At 45.3% G+C, this 14,526-nt stretch overlaps 1 protein-coding gene across 8 annotated transcripts in view; it reads left to right on the top strand.

The window, feature by feature from the left end:
- The window catches only part of NLGN1 (neuroligin 1), a 678,275-nt gene that overhangs the window by 520,444 nt on the left and 143,305 nt on the right, over nt 1-14,526 (top strand). The window lies entirely within an intron of this gene.

The following is a 14,526-nucleotide window of genomic DNA, read 5'->3' as shown; positions in this document are numbered from 1 at the left end:
GGGTGAAATCTGATTATATAAACCTCCTGTAGATGACAGGTGCTAAATCCTGCTTGGTGGAATGAAGGATTCTGGTAAGTGAAATGATAAATCATGTAGGGCATGCACAATTACTGATAGGTAATTTTCTCTACTGAATAAAGCAGAAAAAAAGCCATGTAAAGGAGGTGATACAAGGTGCTATAATGCTGACTGAGCACACAAGCACACCAGACTCTCAGCTGGTCCAGCAGCATTGGCTTAGCAGGTAAAGCTAGTGGCACCTAGCATAGATCTCTTCTCTTTTGCACCAGTTTAAGATCTGGCTCTGTAGATACCATCTAGACATTGAAATGTGTTGTATTAAATTGTGATATACTGAAATAAATTATTTTCTCTTTAATTTTCTACCCTATATATGAATAATATGAGCACATCCTTGTAGTAAAAGGGACATTTTTTAGGGCTGTATTAATTCTCTTGTGAGCCTGAGGCTATTGGATTTTCTGGGACTCTTGACCTGGCATCTGAGGTTTGGGATGCATGAGGGGATTGAGATGTGCAGGCTCCAGCCATTAAAACTCCAATGGCACAGCAGGGCTCAGGAAGACTGCCTACATGCCCTGGCCCCATGCTGCTCCTGGAATCGGGTGGCTGCTGCCTATTTCTTCAGTCTCTTGGGAGCAGTTTTAATGGCCTGGAGATAGCAATCAGCTGGCAGAGGCTCCAGGAACAAAAAGTAATGCATTAACCCAGCTCTGAACATATTAGGCAATTTAAAAACTACTGTAATACTGCAGTGCCATCACTGCTGATGTTATTGTCAAAATTATAAATTTTAAAAGGAATGAAGTGTAAATGAGGGGGAAACCCTACTTTTGTTGTGTGCTTAGAAAGTATTAACCTCTCCAATAAACTTATCATTATGTTATCCTTTCCCTCATCCATCCCTTCTCCTATGCTATTGTTGCTCTCATCTCAATTTAGATTAGAAGTATCTAGGGTCATATAATCCACATATGTAGTACAAACACTGAATGTGCTTCCATTGCACCATGCATACAAATAGAATCAGTTAATGTATTAAATGTTATTTTATTATAGTTGGCTCTCCCCCATTGACATACCCAAGAAACAACCTTGAATTTTTGTAGGACTTGTGAGGATGCAATAGTCATCTCCAGACATAGTATAAAGAATACTGCCCATATTGGATGCGATACCAAAAATTGGGTATTAGTGTGTATAGAAGGCAGTGTAGTAAAAGCTTTATTTTCATAAAGCTACTAACCTTCACTGGAATCTTGCTAAGACAAGTTGACCCAGTGTGCAATTTATGAAATGTCTTCTCTTACATTTGTTATGTAGTTAATCACATGGAGATAACAAGATTCAGGAAGATAAGTGGAGAAATGATTTTTACTGAGTTCTTTATCAATATGTATAAAGATTAATACCAGGATTAAGCATTTTTATTAGAACTGATTCATTGCTACCTCTCTACTTCACACCAGGTTCCACAGAAATGTAAATCTGAGGTGTGGGAGTTCATTAAGTTACAAAATAGGTACTGAACTACACAATGTTGTAATTCCAAATTGTGCATAGTACCTTGTTGTTGAGAACTGACCTATCATTACAATGACAACACAAGTACATTTCTTCAGTAATTATGTTATTGAAAGAAAAAGGCAAATGAAAACTATAGCATTAAAGACAGAAAACTCTTGTTTCTCTTCTTCAAAGTCATAAAACAGCACTTAAAAGGCTTATCATGGCCAAAATAAAAATATTACAATGTCACTCCATCTGTGGCTGCTGACACATGCTACCGGTGACAATGCACTAAAATCTTCCCTTAATCTTACTTCTTTCCAACATTTTAGAATGCAGTAGAGCAGAATATCCATCTCCTATAATTCAGTCAGGCAGGGAATTTAATACATTGTACTATACTTCAACCACTTAGATTGTCAAATCTATCTAGAATTCATCCAGTCTTGAAATCCTTTGGCACACAAACTTCTCATTTACTTCAGGGGCAGTTCTGCATTTTAAGTGACCAAAGGTCATAAAAGACTAGGTCCTTAATCTAGATCAGTGTTTCTCAAACTTTTTTTTATAAAGTACCCCTTTGTAATATATATACAGGCAGTCCCCGAGTTACGCGGATCCGACTTATGTCAGATCCGCAGTTACGAACGGGGATTTCTCGCCCCGGAGAACTAGAGCAGCGGGATGCCTGGTCCCGCCGCCCACCTTCTCCGGGGTGAGAAAAGCTGCTCCCCGTCTTCCTGGTCTGCGGAGCCAGCAGACCAGGGAGACGGGAGCAAAGCAGCGGAGCACTGGGGGCCAGACCCGCGGCCGCTTCCAGATCAGCTGGAAGCGGCGCGGGTCTGGCCCCCAGTGCTCCGCCGCTTTGTTCAGCATCTCCCTGGTCTGCAGACCAGGGAGACCAGGGCCGGACCCGCAGCGCTTTCAGCTGATCTGGAAGCCGCGGGTCCGCCCGGGTCCTCCGTGGCTTTGCTCAGCGTCTCCCTGGTCTGCAGACCAGGGAGACGCTGAGCAAAGCCGCGGAGGACCCGGGCCGGACCGCGGCACTGATCTGGAAGCGCCACGGTTCGGCCCGGGTCCTCCGCAGCTTTGCTCCACGTCTCCCTGGTCTGCTGGGGGGGGCGGGGGAACGCAGCTAGTGCCCCCCCAGCAGACCAGGGAGACGTGGAGCAAAGCTGGGGGCCTGTGGTAGAGCAGGTGGGGCACTGACGGTTGGTCCCACAGCACCGCTCCTTGGCGCTACTGGACCAACCCGGCAGCACCCCAGCTGTTCTCCCCCAGGCGTCCCAAAGTCAGCCGCTGCTGAAACTGACCAGCGGCTGACTACAGGAAGCCCCAGGCAGAGTTGCTCTGCCCTGGGCTTCCTGGAATCAGCTGCTGATCAGTTTCAGCAGCAGCTAACTTGGGGACGCCTGCTGTTCTTACCTTGAATCTGTATGGGTATGTCTACACTACAGAGTTAGTTCGAACTAACGGACGTTAGTTCGAACTAACTTTAATAGGCGCTACACTAGCGCTCCGCTAGTTCGAATTTGAATTGAACTAGCGGAGCGCTTAGTTCAAACTAGGTAAACCTCATTTTACGAGGATTAAGCCTAGTTTGAACTAGCTAGTTCGAATTGAGGGGTGTGTAGGCCCTTAATTAGAACTAGTGGGAGGCTAGCCCTCCCCAGGTTTCTCTGGTGGCCACTCTGGCCAACATCAGGGAAACTCTATGCCCCCTTCCCGGCCCCGGACTCCTTAAAGGGGCACGGGCTGGCTACGGTGCCCGTGCCAGGTGCAAGCCTGCCAGCACCCAGCCAGCAGACCCTGCACCTGGCATGGCATAGAGCCACCCACCCGATGTCTCCCAGCCCACCCCCTCTTCCCAGGACCAGGCTGGCGGCTCCCGGGAGCTTGCCCTGGACCGCAAGAGGCGGGCAACTTCCTGGGCTAGTGCGGACATCGTGGACCTCGTCCACGATCTCCGCACTAGGCACAGGAAAGTGGCCGTCTAGGGCACGAGAGCTGCCAGCCTGGCCACCCAGGAGCAGGTGTGCATGAAAATCAAGGGGGTCCACTGAGACCCCCGACCCTGAGCCCTGAGCTTACAATGGCCGTCCTGGGTCAGACCAAAGGTCCATCTAGCCCAGTAGCCTGTCTGCCAACAGCGGCCAACCCTAGGGACCCTGGAGGGGATGGACCGAAGACAGTGACCAAGCCATTTGTCTCGTGCCATCCCTCTCCAGCCTTCCACAAACTTTGGGCAGGGACACCACTCCTACCCCCTGGCTAATACCACACCATGGACCCAACCTCCATGACTTGATCTCACTTCCCTTTAAACTCTGTTCTAGTTGTAGCCTTCACAGCCTCCTGCAGCAAGGAGTTCCGCAGGTTAACTATTTGCTTTGTGAAGAACAACTTTCCCTTACTAGTTTGAAGCCTGCTACCCATTCCTTTCCTTTGGTGTCCTCTAGTCCTTCTATTATGGGAACTAATGAAGAACTTTTCTTGATGCACCCTCTCCACCCCACTCATGCTTTTATAGACCTCTATCCTATCCTCCCTCACTCTCCTCTTTTCTAAACTGAAAAGTCCCAGTCTCTTTAGCCTCTCTTCATATGGGACCTGTTCCAAACCTCTGATCATTTTAGTTGCCCTCCCCTCTCCCACCCTCTCTCTCTCCCTCTCCCACCTCCTTTTCCCAGTCTCCCCGAGTTTTGTTCAATAAAGAGAGATTCTATTTTTGACCACACGTTTTCTTTATTTTGTACATCAGGAAGGGGGCTAGGGAAGGGTAAGTGGAAGGAGGTGAGGGAGGAAGGAGCCCCCGATGGGGAGGACTGGGCTGGCTCTGCGGGCTTCTGGGGGTGGAAGCTCTCCTGCAGCCCCCCGATTGCCCCCTCTCCCCAGATGGCAGCCTGCAGCAAGTGCAGCCGGGCTGATGGCCGAGTGGTGTGATGTGCCCAGTGTGGGTACTCCGGGCACTCCAAGCCAGAACTTCTTTGCAAGCGGGGCACCCCTTAGAACTGTGTGTCCGGGGTGGGGGTCGGGACCCTTTAAGCGCAGCCCTCGGCTAGCCTGAGACAGCATCTCCACACTCTAAGTCCTCCTCTGATGCCCTTCCGGCACTGCTTCCGGCCATCCTTAAGCCCTGTTCATAGTCCACTCAATGTGGACTTGCTAGTTCGAATTAGCAAAATGCTAATTCGAACTAGTTCTAGACGCGTTAGTTTGAATTAGCTTAGTTCGAATTAACTAATTCGAACTAAGTTAGTTCGAATTAACGTTGTAGTGTAGATGTACCCTATGTAAGTGGAACTGGTGTCCAGATTCAGCGGCTGTTGAAACTGATCAGTTTCAGCAGCGGCTGATGCCAGTTCCGACTTACATACAGATTCAATTTAAGAACAAACCTACAGTCCCTATCTTGTACATAACCCGGGGACTGCCTGTATAAATATATACACGCATGCACGCACGCGCGCGTTCCCAGAGCCAGGAACCCTCCAGCCCCTGCTACTCTAACCCAATGCCCTTTCCCTCCCCAGAGCCAGGCACCCCCAGCCCCACTGCTCTAACCCAGTGCCCTTTTCCTTCCACAGAGTGATATGTATTTACCCTACAATATAGGCACAATAGTATAAAAAATATTGCATGGACTCAAAACTTGGTTACCCAAAATTGCATACCTCAAACTAGCCCACGTTTGGGCACACAAAGTAGAATCCTGACACAGTGACCCGGAGCCACCTGCAGGGAAGGTGTGGAGCAGTTGGGTGCAGGGAGGGCTCTGGCGGGGCTCTGGGTCCTGGAGGAACTAGTCCCAAGGGGCGGGCAGTGGTTCACAGACAGTTCCCCCTGTTCCGGCCGGATCTGAGGTCCCTGGCCTGGGCCTGCACCTGCTGTTCCATACAGCCGTTTAGCCCCACTCCAATGAGTGGCGAAGGCAGCACCTGGGCATAGATGGCTGGGACCAGCGGGTAGTGCCCGTCCCAAACTGCACACCTGAGAGAAGGGCACAGAGAGCCCATCAGGGACGCCACTGGCATTGCATGGGGCAGCAGCCGGCCAGACCCCGCCTTGCCCTCCACCCCTTGGGGTCCAGATGGGGGGCAGGATCCGGCCTCTGTCCGCTGGTTTCTGCCCCCAGTCCTGCCTAGTCTGGGCACCGAACTGCACAGCAGTAGCGGCGGCAGCTCCTGAGCCAGGGGTGCTGGGCTCCCAGCAGGCCTTTGATGTGCCTGGCCCTAAAGAGCAAGTGGCCCACCAATGGCAGGCTAACTGCATGGGGCTGTGCTCTTCCACCCCTGCCCAGCACCCCCCTTGCATGGTGTGACGGCGCGTTAGGGGTTCCCCCGTCTCCTGCACCCCGAAATGGCACAAACAGACTGCACCAGCCGGTGGAATAGAGGAAGTTTATTGCCTCTCCAGGATACAGCACAGCACAGATGTAATCTGGTCCCAGAGCTGGGCTAGGATTCCTCAGGCCCCCTTGAGATGGGGGGAGACTGGGCCCCTAAACGCCAGCCCCTTTCCCTAGGCTGTCTCCTCCATGCTCTCAGCCAGCAACTCACTAACTCTCTTCCAGCCCTGCCCCCCAGCCAGGGCAGCATTCCACCTTCCTTTGTTCCTCTCCATGGGGGGTGTCTGGCCATACTGGTTTGCATAGTGACTCATCCTGTTTTGCTGGGTCGTGGTACCCACAGCAGCCAGTGGGGGTTACCCCAGAGCCAGCAGGATAGAAACCAGCCAGGTACCCCCACTACGTCACACATGGTACCCAGGAACAACTGCCCTCCCCCCAAATCCCTCGCTATGCCACTGCCACAGAGCCAGGCACTCCCAGCCCCTCCACCAAACCAGACCTGTTGCTGTCGCCGCCGCTGCCGCTGTAGCCATGTGCTTCTCCCTCTAGGCGCTGGGGCGCCTGCGCAGAGCACCTGTTAACGTCCGGGCTTGAACATTCAATTTGACAGGCACGTGTGTTGACGTACCCTCCAGACTTCTCTCACATACCCCTAAGGGTACGTGTACCACAGGTTGAGAAACACTGATCTAGATGCTACAGAGCTATAAGGGCTCCTTTTTTCATGTATAAACCCTCCTTTAAGATAAAAAAAAATCCTTGATGTCCATTATACAATTTTATTTAAAGTCTGATCCTGCAGTTCATATGCAAACAAAACTCCATTTATCTTAACAGATTGTTAATCGAGCAAAATGTAATTTTTTTTCAAACAGTAAAACAAGACATCTAACTTCCTTTTGATCCTATCAAGATGCCAGCCTGAAGGACTATTCTTTCCTGGGATCTGAATTGTCAGTAGCACTTGAGGAAGTCTACAGTCTTGTGGATTTTTTTTTACTGGCATTTTGACATTCAATTTTTTTTACCTCCTAACACTTGCAAAATGTGCACACATGGCACTCGGCCATGAACTGCAGCAATGTTTTAGATATTTCTATAGTGTTCCTGATTAAAATTGATTAAAATACCATTACTATAAATAGATTGTGTATAATGAGCTGCTGAACTTAAGGTAGATAAAGAAATCAGTGCAATTTCAGTGTAGTAAAGAAATCAGAACTAGCTAAAATATATTCCTAACAATATACTGGCTCTGTCAGCAATATACACATCTAAAATAATGGCAACTAAACTCACTGATGTGGAAGTTGCCTTCTTAATATTATATTGCTTGTGTATATTAGAGAGGTTTTAAATGGTTTGGCAAAATGTAATGAGGCCTTTTCAATTTGTCCTACAGAGTCCTTTGCATTAGCCAGCTTTTTCTCCCCATCAAGACACAATAGCAGCTTTCCATGTTACTGCTTTAAATGCAGATCTGTGTGATTTCAGTCTTCATAGTTAGAAACGTCAAAATCAACCCTGAGAAAATATGAGTCTCTTATTGTAAATGCTTATCAGCTAAAGCCGGGTTTTTTTTCAACTCTTCGGTTATATCAGTGTTTTACTTTACTTGATGTGTGTTTCTTAAAAGATTTGAATCTCCTCTAGCACTGTTGCTAAAGTTTCTTTCTGGCAAAACTTAATTAATCTAAAACCATGCCAAGAAAAATCTTGTTGAATGTCAGCGTTAACTTTCAGTCAACAAACTATTAAGGCTTTACAAGGATTCAGAGTTTCAGCAATGTTTCCCTAGTGGTTTTAGACTCAGAGCAGTAAGAGCTGCTGAATCTGTACATAAATTTCTGCTGTTTTACAAGAAGGTACAAAACACTTTTATCATTTCTTGTGCTCCAAAGACAGCATGAAATAAAAATATATATAATATATGCCAAATTTACGTAATTTAGATTATCAAAATGTGCCACAAAAGCGATCAAATACATGTTTTTCAGTGTTCTTGACATTCTGTATAATTAAGGACTCTGAATCTAAAAATCACATTTTGGTAAAATATGATCATTTCTACCCTTGTTAATACCTGCACAGAATCTTTCTCGCAGTGTGTTTTACAGAGGATTCACACAGAGAGGCTTAGTAATTGTGAATCAGTGCTTGAGATGGTTGTAGAACCATGATATACTGGCTTCCAGTTCCCAGCTTTAACCAGTAGACAATGGTATAGATGATTAATACCAATTGATGTCAGGAGGAAATTATTATTATAAAATATAAATTAATAAAAAAGGTTATGATGTGTGCTTATGATTAAAATACACTTTTATTCAAATCTCAGCTCTGTTAAGGTGAGGTACAAAGGATTACAATACCCCCTGGCTTTCTGTCTTCAGAGAAACCCTGTGCACAAAATACAGCCAACTAGTTAAGGAGGTTAACATGACTTCCCTTGTGCCCAGTGGGGCCAACAGCCAACCACGGGCTGCAGGGCAAAGTATAGTGGAAGGCAGCTGCTTCCTCCAGAAGCGGGGGAAATGAGGCTAACCAAGCCTCAGCACCATCTGGACCACAGCGTGCCTCCTCCCAGCCCTCAGAGTAGAGCAGAGCAATGCTTCAGTGCTCCAGCAGTAAGTCAAAGGGACCCAGAGGAACTGCCCCCTGTTCCCCATCTGTCATCAGGTCTTCCTGTGCCCGCTCCTCTCTCTGGCCATGTTGGAATAGAGAAGGCCATGTCTGCTTATGGAATAGACCCTCCCTACCTTGCAGTCATAGGGTGAAAAGATGATTCCATTGACATAAATGGAAAAACTCCCATTGACTTCCGTAGGGCCAGGCAGGGATGGATTTAGAGGCAGGCAACCAACTGAGGTGCTGGGTTTCGGAGGTTCTAGGTTGAGGCTGCTGTTTTTGTTATTAGCATCAAAAGGGAAAAGAGAATGTTTGAAATAAAATACTTCAGGTATTCCATACCGGGTTTCATTTCTCACTAACCACCTGTCATGTTCTGGAACATTATCCATCTCCAGGGGCATGTCTACACTAGGAATTTTTTTTAAATAAATTAATTCAAAATAATAACTCCCAAAATTACTATTTCAAAATAGCATGTCCAAGGCAGGCTCTCTTAATGTGAACGTGCTACCTAAACTTAGAAAACCAGGAAGCACTGGGGAGTAATTACTTTGAATGACTCTGAAGAGTAGTTATTTCGAAATACCAGCAGTGGAGCATCCACATTACCGCTATTTCGAACTATTTCAAAATAAGAGTTATTCCTTGTGGAAAGCAGGAGATATTATTTTGAAATAACCAGCCTGTTATTTCAAAATAACGGGCTTGGTAGTGTGGATGCTCTGCTTGTTATTTCAAAATAAGAGGAGTTATTTGGAAATAACTCCCTAGTGTAGACCAGGGCCATGAGAACTACATTTTCCTCGAACCTTCTAGCACATTGTCAGCCATGCTTTTGCGGGTATACAACATGGGGGCACCCGAGATGTTCCTTGCCTGGGGCACTATTTGATCTAGGACAGCCCAGGTGCCAGGATTTTGATCCTGGAATATAGCCAGGGCTGGCCTTACCATGAGGCGAACTGAGGCAGCCGTTTCAGGTGCCAGACTGTGGGGGAGCGCCACTAGGACCCAGGGTGTAGAAAATTGTGTCTGCTGCTGGTGCATATATATTCTCTCTGCTCTAAATGCACAGAGATGATGGAGTGCTGTGCTGGAGGAAGGAGGGCACAAGAAACATAACAGGTAGGCAGGAGAAAAGGTGAGAGGGAATAACAGAAAGCAGCAGGAGCTGCAGGGAGAGAGAGGAGGAGGAGGAGTACCATGAGAGGAGTAGAACAGGAAGAAGGCAGAATTGAGAAGTTTTGGCCCAAGTGAGGGGACATGGGGGCGTCATTTGAGCACCCGGCTCAGGTGCCAAAATGTTGTGGGCCGGCCCTGAATATAGCAACCAAGATGATTGTTCCCGGTACAATGTAGGGAAGCTCTTCCTTGTGTCATCTCTGTCTAGTTCAGCCTTGCAAGAGTGGTGAAATCTCACCCTAAATTCCTAACATACAGCTTTATTTTGATATTAACGAGATGAATGTAATTCAACAGGATTATCACGCTGCAAAGAAATAGCTGTTTGTGTAATGAAAAAAATTATAATTTGTTCTCAAGCCTTTTAAGACTTTTAATGCAGGAATTTTGAGTACATCCATCAATCGCTAAGTGTCAGTTAAGTTGTCCTGTAATTTGAGGCTCCATTTTCTGAGAGATTTGAAATAAATTTTAAATGGGCCATGGAAAAGGAATGCTGTCTCTTGAAAAAAAATCAGTAGCTTTCAAAGCCCAGAACAGGCTCTGCACTGATATTAATAAAGGCTGAGAATCCATTTTGAATGCAAGCAATGACTTCTATTACAAGCGGGAAAGTGAAAAAGCTGCTATTACTGACATAGTCAATAGATCAAACCTCAGTGTATATTGGGGCTTTCTATATTTTTTAATATAAATGCATTTGATTTCAAAAATAGAAGCATGACCAGTGTTCATTAGGCAAAAATGCAAAAAGTTGAGACTCATGTAATAAATAAATAACCTGTCTTTAAAACATTTATTTGGAATGTTTTGGGTTTTTTTCCCCAAAAATACTTATTCAGAGGTTTTCCTAAGGTTTCTGTCTCCAGGACATTCTCTGTCATTTAAAAAAAAATATTTCTGTATTTTAAGCAGAATATAATGAAATCTTTGTCTTCTTTGGTTGTAAAGAATTTTGCTGATTATAATGGCAGTCTTATTTTATGATGGACCAGTGTAGTTTAATGTGATGAAATGTTAAAATATAGTTTAAGGCATTTGATTCCCTTTCAAGTGACATGTATATTTTCCAGCCAAAAATCTAACAGGATGTTTGATAATAATGAAAAGATTAAGTATATTTTATTCATCCATCATACAAATATTCCTTATGTTGGGCAAGTCGAATTTTCTTACGGAGTGACTGGGGCACTATTCTGCACTCAGTACTGGTCTGTGGATTAAAAATATAATACTCAAGCCATAAGCTTTATGCTGTTAAATGCAAAGTTTAAGCAATATGCACTGTGCACAATAGGCAAGTTATTTCTGCTTTTCTGAATTATTTTAATTTCAATTCTCCAACCCTCAAATTTCATCCACATCATTTTTTGTGCATTTAATTTCTTCAGGGGTTTTCTCTGACTTTTAAAGGAAAGAAATGACCTTCTCTCTATAAATGTATGTGGTCAGAACTTCAGATTATTTCAGCTATGTCAGTATATATCAGCTGATGATCTGCCTCTTGACATGTAAATGGGTTGAATTAGATTTTATTCAATTAATTGAATTATATTGTATGTATTTATAAAATTAGATCTAGAAGGAGTCCAATCATAGGATTCATGTTTTTTGGATCACTTATTTTCTGTGTCTGTTTCCATGTCAAACTTGACAAATACATTCTGTGTGCATAAAACCTTTCAGGTCTGGTTAGAATCATAGTAAAGGAAAGTAATTTTCTGATCCAGACTGTAGAAATATAAAAGTGAGAATAATCACCAATTTTTTATGTACCCCTTCACTGAGGGGAATCATTTGGAAGGAAACTATGTAGCTTTACTCAAATCTGAGAAAAAATAGGTTGATTAACGTAGTCCAAACAATGGGCCTGATATTACTGTTGACCTCATTGGAGTTGCTACTGAGTGATAATATTCTGAGGAAAAGAAGAATCAGGTCCTAAATATATAAAGTGGAGTAGCATAGCTGTCTTAAATTACAAAAAGACTGCAAGCACCAAATAGAGTGAGGATTTAGAGTGCTCCAAGAGCATATAGCTAGCCATAATAGGATGTACCTTAGCAAAGGAAGTTTAGTCACTATTGGGACAGTGACCTATTATTATTATGACCTAAGAGGAAAGGTTGAAAGATATGAGCCTGTTTAATCTAGAGAAGCAAGGACATAAGTAGTCAAATGTGTAAAAGGTGGCAACAAAGAGGATGGAGATTAATTGTTCATCATATCCAGCAAGGGTAGGAAAAGAATAACTTGCTTAATTTGCAGTTTTGCAGATTTAGGTTAAATATTAGGAACAAATTTAACTACAGGGATAGTTAAACATTGGGACAAATTACCTAAGGAGATTGTGTCTCTTAAGATTTTAAAGAACAGGATAAACAAAAATCTATGAGGGGATGGTGTAAATATACCTAAGCCTGTCTCATGTAGGGGGATAGACTAATTTTTTTTTCATACATCATCTGGCACTGTTATAAAGTGTCAGTCCCCATAATACACGAGGTTCGAAGGGATGCCGGAAAGGATGAGACCACAACTGGGGGTTTCAAAAAGTACAAACTGATTTTATTTTGATGGCGCCAGACAATCATCAGAACAAAAATTAAACAGATTGCCAGACAACACAAAACAATTCCCTGAGGCTTTTCTAAATCACAATAATTCCCAATAACTGCCCAGGGGTTAGGAACAGTTGAATTAACATTGGTATTATCCATAGGGCTGACTATTTACACAACTTTATACAAGGAAACAGTAAAAAATCTAAACCACAACTATTTATAAACTAACTTAGTAACTTTTTAGCCACTGTCACTTGGCAAGCAATAAGGACAACTAAAAAATCAATTAGGATAGGGATGATGGTGGGGGGGGGGGGGTGTTATACCAGTTCTGGAGACAGCAGGAACACAAGTACCGGTCACACGCTCATAAACTGTCTCCACTCGGGTCGACCAACTCGGAGTACGCTCAGTAAGACTCAAGAGCGGGGGGTGCAAGGCGTCTGGGTGATCAGGCCAGGCGTTCACTCAATGCGAATCCCCAGTGAGAGAGGGGCTGCCTGCCTGTTTTATTGCCTGTGAACTTATCACCCCATAGGTTGGTTTTTGCTGCAGTGGGTGGAGTAGCAGGCCTGAGCACCAGTCAGCCCACTGGCTGATCTGTTACTGCAATGGGTGGAGCGAGCAGGGGAAGAGTATTAATTTACATGCCCTTATATGGAAAACACTCCACCTCACAGACAGAGCCCCCTATACCAGCCTCAGAGGTATTACAGGCTATGGCTCCCTGCGACGGGCAGTCATTTCTGATGTTCTGTCTCGGACATGCCCCCGTGGCTGTCCGGAGCAAGCGGTAAGAGGGTTGCCTAAGGTGAGAGCGCACGTAAGGGTAATTAGCAAGAAGCCAATTGGGTAAATTGAAGTTCTGGTGAGCTGCTGTCTTCAGAAAGGGGAGAAAAGGAAAAGTAAGCAACAGTAACAGGGAATGCGGAAACAACTCTGTGGATAAGAGCTTTTGCAACAGCAGTGCCCACTAAAAAGGCTAGTAACACAAGAGCACATACAATCAACCACTGCTTAATGGTGGATGCCCAAGTACTCAGTCCTCAAGAGGAAAGTTTTGTTTGCCACCAGTCCCTTTCTTCCCGCTGTTCGCGAATCCGAACTGCAAGTGAGGTCAGCTGTTGGGTGATGGCTGAAACGTTGTTCCACCCGGGCTTGAAACGCAAACGGTATTGGTCCTTAAACCTGGGGTCAAGGTCCTCGAGTGCCATACAAAAGTCCTTCTGCAATATAACCTGTATCATTATACGATTCTTTTCGGCATAATGAGCTAGTACAGTAAGAGCCAAATCGACTTGTCGAAACCCTTCAGCGGTCAAATTAGTGAGGGCTTCGAGATTGCGGGACATTTGGTAACATATTCCCAAACGAAAGATTCAGTGGCAGACTTAAATTTTTTCCATCTTAATGGTTCTCGTCGGCTCCGGAAGTCAAACAGCCGGTGGGGGGCTCGAATGGGTTGGTACCTGAAAAACAAAAAGGGGACAAACAACGCCCTCAAGGCGGGCTAATTAAGATCGAAGAGAAAGCCAATTGTGACGGACTAACGTAGGTTGCTTCAACGCTATTTAATCCCTGTACAAAGACTATCTTTCCAGTGGGGGTGTGGGACATATCGGGGGGGATGATGGATACCTGTGCCCCCGTGCCTAACAAAAAGGGGATAATTGTCTCGTTTTCGGTAGTCAGGTTTTGATAGGGTCGAGGGTCATTTAAATCGGGCCGAGTGACCGCTAGGCACTCGGCCTCTCCCCGTTTTTTGGCTGCGGGGGAATAGGGCGATCTTCCCACCCCAATTTCACAGCCAAGTCTTTCTGTTGATCACTATTCATTTTCCTAATAGCTTCCTTGGCGAGTCCCTTACCCAATAAAAATCCAAAAATCTTACGCTCGATGAACGAACGCTCGGGGTATTTGGGTTTGGGCACCATTTTGGACCCTTTCACCAGAGTAGAGGGGGTTGCAAGTAGGGCGGCCTTTAGTGTTGCCCACTTCACCCTCTCTACAGCGTCGTATAGTCGGCCAATAGGTTGTCCTGTGTATCCCCTTAGCCACAGAAGAGCCCCTGTGTCTAGATTAGGGCTGTTGTCCACGGCTAGGGTAACAGCCGCATCTTCTATGGGAATCTGAGTGGGATCATCAACAAAACGAAATGGGTTTTGTGCTACCGTCTGAACGTTAGTTAAGTTGAGGGGGTGTGCGGTGGGATCCCAGAGCAGAATAGAACTCCCAGCGATTGCGTACATAAGGGTAGTGGAGTTA

The sequence above is a fragment of the Pelodiscus sinensis genome, chromosome 10, assembly GCF_052426305.1.
Source record: "Pelodiscus sinensis isolate ZL-2025 chromosome 10, ASM5242630v1, whole genome shotgun sequence".
Taxonomy (NCBI): Eukaryota; Metazoa; Chordata; order Testudines; family Trionychidae; genus Pelodiscus; species Pelodiscus sinensis.
This window is presented reverse-complemented; position numbering and strand designations above follow the sequence as displayed.